Genomic DNA, 8,021 nt, shown 5'->3' with positions numbered 1-8,021 from the left:
AAAAAGAAACTTCTTTTTTTTGTAAAATGAACGAGAACATGGTGTCCTTAAGTCACATCACAGGCTGCCCTCTTTCCTGTCTGATTTAAAGATATTGGTTGGCATGCCACTTTTCTAAGGACCACTGACTAGTTTGCATTGCCTAATTGAGACTCACAGAGTCTCATAACTGAGGCAATGTGCTCAAAATCTTCATCCACCCCTCCCCGCCCCCGTCATGGGTCACATGTACTTTTTTGTTTTGCCCACGTAGCTAATTATTCTTTCATATACATATACATAAATGCTTAGTGTAGAATTATGCTGCTGTCTTTGTGATTGTCATTCACACTTTCTGGACTAATAAGCATCCTAAAGATTTCAGATACATGATAAAAATGGAATATGCTAGTACATTCCCTTTAAATATATCCCCATGTGTCTTAGAATGTCAGGACAGGCAATTCCTACCTCCCTTCTTGACTACCTGGCTGTGGCTTCCCTATTTTTCTTTCTGCCTGGCTCCTTTCTTTCCCTCCTAAGGGTCAGACAGTTCTCCCATGTGTGCCTCACCCGTGCACAGTTCCCTCACAGATATATATATAACCCCAATAAATCTCATCTCTTTCATGTCAAATTCTGTCTTGGCATCTGCTCCTTAGAGGACCTCCACTAACATGGCTTCCTGTCCTCAGTGGCATCCATACAGGTTGCACAATCACTTTCCTGGATATGGATGGTTCCCAAGCTGTCATCATCAATGCATCAAGAATTTTCTCCAATAAAGGCCTTCTAATATTTATGAGACATGGCTTTGAAGTCGGGTGGAAGAATAAGTTAGGTGATCTTAATAGTTAATGAAATTGAATCCCTACCATAGTGATATAAGAGGGAATATAACACAGTACTAGAAACAGCTTATTTATTTTTCTGAACTCTTCCTTCATACGTACCTTGCCAGCTTTCTGTATTCTGAGGACAGACAGCAAAGTGACAAAATGCCAGCTTGCTGGGTTGTATCAAATTCCCATTTCTGTGCCAACAAGACTCAAATTTATACCCCAATGATCTGAATTCAAGTTCAGTTGTAGCTGAAACCCTCCAGGCTTACAGTCATCCTACTCAGATTTCCACAAATGATTAATTTCACTTTGGTTTTCTCTTGGATAGGTACTATTTTTCATTCTTGCAATGTGCTCAATGTATAATAATAAAAAAATAAATCTTGTCCCAGAACAAAAGTCAAAAATCATGTATCAGTGTAGGATGTGGTCATCTCAAATACAACTTTTTCAAAGTTGAGATTACTTCAAAGCCTGTTCAAATCTGCTTTCATTCATTGAGATGGCATTTCTTTCCATCCCTGCCTCTATAGCCATTTCTATATCTTCTCTATCACTCCAAGAACTACACTACTGCTACTGTTTAGTCTCATTTGTCTACCAGTCACTCCATATTATCCCTACGATTTTGTCTCTACTGAAGTCCTAAACACCAAAAGAAATAAGGCGAGTTTTCTAAAGATAAGTAAGTAAACAAACAAACAAACAAACAAATCCAAGTCATGTTGCGATATCATGGCCGGCTCCCCAGGCTTCATTAATTTCTGTTTATTTTGATAAACACTACAAATATTCAAGCATGGAGGTGACAGAGCTCATTTACTATTTTCCTGCTAAGTGCCAGATAGAGTCCTTTGAGACCCAAGATGGAAGGCTCAGCATGTCAGCTAAGAAAAATTATAGAAACTAAACCTGTCCAGATGTATATAGTTGATAAATACAGAAAGATCAAGTCTTTTTGACTTCAAAATGGTCCTTTTGGAAAGCAAATATTGAGGTGTACTATAAATGGTACCAGTTTGATGTGGGTGTTTTGTCATGGGCTTTATTTCCATTTGTCTTGCTTCTTCTTCGTGTTGTAATTGTTGCATCAGTGTCGTCCCATGTAACCCTGGCTTTCCTGGAACTCTCTGTGGAGTCAAGGTTGGCCTTAAACTCACAAAGATCTACTTCTGCCTGCTGAGTGCCTGGATTAACAATGTGCACTCCTTGGGGGTATGAATGCAATTTCACTTTTATCTAGCTTTCTTTTCTCATGTTCTGTGTGTTCTGGGTTCTAGGATTAAAAGCTCACACTACCACACTCAATAAAGGTACAGTTTCATAAGTTTTCATGAGGATTTGCCCATAATCATGACATATAACTCACACACCATCCTCACTAAAGTTCTTTTCAATTTAAAAATCACGGCCCTGGTGACACACACCTTTAATCCTAGCATTAGGGAGGCAGTCAGGGGCAGGTGAATCAGTGTGAGTTTGATGCCAGCCTGGTCTACTTAGTAGATTCCTGAGCAGTCAGAATAGAGGGACCTTGTCTCCAAAAAAAAAGTATAACTTATTTATAGAGAAAGAATGATTTTTAACTCATGTTTCTTGAAGACCATGTTGTAACTCTTTTCAATTCACCAAATTAACCTTGTTATTGTCGGCTTGATTCAGAGGCACTCGAGTTTCATTCTGTTAAGATATCTTCACCCTCTAACCTAATTGTTTCCTGGAGACTGAGTATATCTTACAGCCTTCCATTTTCTTGTCTGGCCCTTACCACAAAACCTTTCATCAGTTTATCTTTCTCTGTCTCCTGCTGATTGTCATTTGATTTGAATTCTTATTCCCTTACCACTCTCATTGCTGTCTAGTGGCCACATTTATTGTGTGCTTTACCAGAAACACAATTTTCAAAAGATGTCCATTGAATAAACCCGTGGAGCGACAACAGCACAGGTCAATCCTTTGTAGGTCATGTGTGAAGGGTTTTTTTTGTTGTTTTTTTGTTTTTTGGTTTTTCGAGACAGGGTTTCTCTGCATAGCCCTGGCTGTCCTGGAAATCACTTTGTAGACCAGGCTGTCCTCGAACTCAGAAATCTGCCTCCCAAGTTCTGGGATTAAAGGCATGTGCCACCACACCAGACACATGTGTGAAGTTTTAGATTTTATGCCAATGCAACAAAGGTCTGTTAGTGAATTTTACAAACAAATGCCACGTTTACATCTGTAGTTTAGAAAGTAACTGATAGCAGCGTAACGTCTATAAAAGAATGGTTCAAAAAAAAAAAAGTTCGTGGGAAGTGAGTTAGACAATTATTGTAGAACGGAAGGACAGAGAGCACTAGGATTAAAGGGATAAAATTGGAAAAGGAACCAAATTTCAGGATAAATGTCTAAGAAATATTCACCCGTGGAGATATTAAGGAGAAGAGTCAAACACATTCTATGACGTTTTGCTCGTGGATAAAAAAGAAATTCATCACAAACTGAGAAGGGCTCCATGGGTAAAGCCAAAGAACTCTGTTAGTGTTAAGGTATGTAAGTATTTTCTGAGAAAATTGGAGATAAAATGCAATCATTCTCCAACATAGCAGGCTTATAAAAATAGCAGCTGTTCAGGTTATTTTCATTGCCCCCTCGTTATGCATTTTGACCTTTGATGGTACCCTGAGATTCTTACCTGCTTCCGTTCCAGGACTGCATATTGGCTTCAGGCAGTGGGAATCACCAGTGAAGGTTCAAAGGTCAGGGAAAAAAATGAATTTACAGGTATTTGTTTATGATTCCCCCCCTTTTAGGATACGGTAGATTATCTGAGTACACCTCAATTCTTACACAGTGACTCCTCCTCTAGGTATTTACTCTAGTTTCCCAGAATAAATTTTTCCCTTTAGTCTGTCAGGCCACCTTTGGGTAGTAAGGTTTGGAGTGTTAACCATTTGATTTAGAAGTTGTAAATAATCCCTACTGATATCCCAATTAATCCCAGTAGAGAGTGACATCTGTCTCCTGTTGGGACCCTGATAGGCAATCTATATTTGTAAGTGACTATCACTTAAAAAAAAAAAAAAGCACTAGTCTTTTGTCATTCTCATTGCAGTTTACTGGCTAGGGTATGTACAACCTCTTATTTGTAGACATTACAAGTAGCTAAGCCTTCAGATGATGTCTAAAATCTCTGGAGATGAAATGTACTTAACAGGAAGCAGGCAGATTAATGAGGACCTGTGCAGAATAAACACACAACACACACACACACACACACACACACACACACACACACACACACACACATTTAAATTATATACCAAAGACATTTTCAGAAATTTTTTTCTGAACAGGGGAGATATAGTCAAAGACAAGAATGGTTTTGAGAAAAATCAACCAGTTCAGCTGTTTTGGAAAATCTACCAGAATAGCAATAGAAGCAGAGCCTCAACACTGTCACTGGGGATATCATTGGTGACTTTTATCTAGAGTAGTTTTTCTGTAATGACAATGGTTGAGCAAGAGGCATGACTTCAGTGTTTCAAGAGTTAAATGGAGCTGATATGATGAAATAAACCTATAATCCAAGCAGTCAGGAAGCTGGGACAGAAGACTCTTAAACTCTAGCTCAACCTGGCCTAGAGAGTGAATTCTAGGCCAGCCTGAGCTATAAAGCAAGACCTCCAAACAAGCAAACAAATGCAAAAGCTTAAAGGGCGAGGAAGAAACAAGATGAGGTCCATTCCCATTTGAAGAGTTGTATAATAGAAGGGCTTTTAAAATGAAGTAGGAAGATATGCGATTGAAGAGTCAAGGCCCAGGAAAAATGCATGTACTTATTAGTCAGTGATAGAGTTGGCCTGTGTTGAGCCTACCCTTCAAGGGTTCATGAATTGATGTTTAGTTTGCTTTGTTGGATACTAAGATGATAAAATGCAGTCTACTGTGGTGTTTGTTGGTAAGACCAACAGGAAGGGACTAGAATCAGATAGGGTCAGTGTCGACCCTATGAGGCAGTACTGGAAGCTTTCTAAGAAGTGTTAGAAAACCTAAAGACACACATACTTGCTCTCTGTCTGTCCCTTGCTATGTTATGTATGTGTCACTTAGGACTTTGCTAGAAGAAGACCATCACCAGATGTCTTTTAACATTGGTTCAGAACCCTGCACCAAAACAAAGCTTTTATAAAGGCTTAGTTAGGATTTTACTGCTGTGAACAGACACCATGACCAAGGCAACTCTTATAAGGATAACATTTAATTGGGGATGGCTTATAAGTTCAAAGGTTCAGTCCATTATCCTCAAGGTGGGAACATGGCAGCATCCAGACAAGCATGGCTCAGAAGGAGCTGAGAGTTCTACATCTTCATTGGAAGGCCACTAGGAGAAGATTGACTCCCATGTAGTTAGGATGAGGGAGCTCACTGCCCAACCCTACAATGACACACTTCCTCCAAAAAAGCTACACCTACTCCAACAAGGCCACACCTCCTAGTAGTTCCACTCCCTAGGCCAAGCATATTCAAACCCACAAAGGCCTTTATTATAATAATGAACAATTTCAATAAATTAAGCTAGGGATGCTCTTAGCAAATTGCCATTGACTAGTATTTATTTTTCCATAGTTCTAGAACCTGGGAATTTCTAGACCTGCAGTTGCTGGTCTAGTGTCTATGCAATGCACAAGTCCCAGCTCAGAGATGTATACAGTTTTCATAGCCTTCATTCACATTTAAAGGAAAGAGAATCTCTTCCAGGAGAATCTTATTCTTTCTCTACAACATTTCTTATCTAATGTAGACTGGATGTTCTGTTCAAACTAACTCCAAAGCCATGTGTTGAAGTGCTACCCCTTCCAGTTTAAGGGTATTTTGAGGTGGGGCTCTGCCAAGGATTTTCATCAGGAAAGTGGGACCTTCCTAAAGGGGATTAATGGCATTATAGGATGCTCTTCCTCAACCCTGCCATTTACGGATATAGCAGGAGGTTCTACATCTACCAGTTTCCTGGTAGAACCCCATATACCCTGGGCTGGTTGTCATTATTTTGGATTTACATTGTTTTATACCCACCCCAACCCATCACCCTCAAGCCCCACCCCGAACCCAAACAGTTTCTCTGTATAGCCCTAGCTGTCCTGGATCTCATTCTGTAGACCAGTCTGGCCCGGAACTCACAGAGTTCCTGCCTCTGCCTCCTGAGGGCTGGGATTAAAGGCATGCACCACCACTGCCTGGCACTTTTTATTCTTTTTACTTAATCTACCATTAGATGTCTGAGGAGTGGGGCCTTTTCTTCTTCTTTGGATCCTCTGTGGTTAGTGAAAAGAGCTACAGGAAAGGTTTTTAGCTAAAATCAAACTATCTAATGTTGAAGGGCAAAGTACTTGACAAATACCCTAATGATAAGCTTATTTCCTCTGTGCCTTGGAAGATTCAATCTGCTAGAAACTGGAATGCCTGAGAGAAAAGGTTACAGCTAAAAGTACTCTAGTCAGAAATGTGGAGATTTCACTCAACAAACACTGGATTTCCAACCGATTCCTGTTGCTTGTCCAAAAAAGAAAAAAAATCAAGTAAAAAAAGTAAATGAATTAATGAACTGACAGGAGAATTCTGATTTTGTTTATTTTCTTGCCTATGAACCTTTAATGTTGATTAAGTGGAAGACATCTCACTGAGCCTCATTAAAAGCATATTCTAAACTCCCAAGCCAGTACCCAAGCCAGAGGCACCCTAAAAGTTCTTGCTACTCTGACCTTTGTCTCGAGAGCTGGCTGACCTGTCTTCAGAGTCCTTGCCCACTTGCTGCAGTGTAAACTTTGGCTTGCTTTAGGCCTCTGGGTATTAACTACATTTGAAGACAATGAGATCAGTTTTTATCTGTGCCCAATTAAGTCTCTTTTTATGGTAGTGAAATCTTATAAAATATTTTTTTTTTCGGTTGCCAGAGGGTAAGATGAAAATTTAATATCACACATACATATATAATGTAAGTGCAATTTATTTTTCTGATGCACTCAAAGAAGATTTGAGAAGTGTTTTATCATCTTTGTTGTTTTTGGTAAGGGCAGAAATAGGCTCTTTTGAAGCATTTGGGCTACATCAAAGAAAAGCCATGACATAGAATGGATAAGGGGCAGAGAGGAGGTCTCAGTTTCTATGCTGTTCCATAGAAGCTGAATTTTAGGTCCTGGTTGTTCAGGTATACAGCTGTGGGTACTTTGTTAAATTATGTAACCTCTCCATTGCATGTGTCTATCTCTAATCATAATGTGAATTAATAATAGTTATCTACTTAGTTGATCAAACATCAGACCTTGGAAGATAGATCAGCTAGTAATTTCAATGTGCCTACTTACTGAAGTAAGTTTTTTTTTTTTTCTGCTTTTAATAAACTAATTCTTATCTGGCTTTTTTTGTGGTTGTTGTTTGGTCTAAAAGTTCATCAATTTTTCTTAATCTTTTCAAATAACTTCTTTGATGGTTGAAAGAATAAGAGATTTTACTGTAGCCTTCGCTGGTCTGGAACTCACTATATCGACTTAGCTAGCCTTGAATTTGTAGAGATCCTCCTGCCTCTGCCTCCTGAATGCTTAAAGAACTTTAATTTTATTTATTTTTCACTCTTCTCTATTTATTCTCAACTCTAATATTTTTATTCTTTTTCTCCTTCTTGTGTCCTGGTTATCTGTCCTCTCTTCTCTTAATTTCTTGACTTGGGAAGTTAGCTCATTGACAAAAGGTCTCATTTCATAACACTGTTTGTAGTTATGTATTTCTCTCTGAACACTGCTTTTCCTATGTTTCCTAAACTTTAGCATGTTTCATTTAAAAGTATTTTTGAAATTTTCTTTTGTTGAAGAGGGGAAACTGATGTAGAGGAAAAATGTGAACTTCAAATTTACAGAGGCCTGGCACAGGAGCCCTCTGCCTCAGGAGCAGGGAGCACCATCTTGGTTCCAGGACTCCGCTGAACTTAGGAACTTAGTCTGCACAGGTGAGAGTGTACAAACACAGAGGCAGACAGCTTCTGGGACAGACGGGAGCCACAGAGCCACTGAGGCAGCACCCTTTTTGGGCCGCAGACATCCGGCCACCCTCCCAGCCTGGGAGGACACAAGTCCACCCTGCACAGGAGCCCTCTGCCTCAGGAGCAGGGAGCGCCATCTTGGTTCCGGGACTCTGCTGAACTTAGGAACTTAGTCTGCACAGGTGAGA

The sequence above is a fragment of the Mus caroli genome, chromosome 2 (genome assembly GCF_900094665.2).
Source record: "Mus caroli chromosome 2, CAROLI_EIJ_v1.1, whole genome shotgun sequence".
NCBI classification, from domain to species: Eukaryota; Metazoa; Chordata; class Mammalia; order Rodentia; family Muridae; genus Mus; species Mus caroli.
This window is presented reverse-complemented; position numbering follows the sequence as displayed.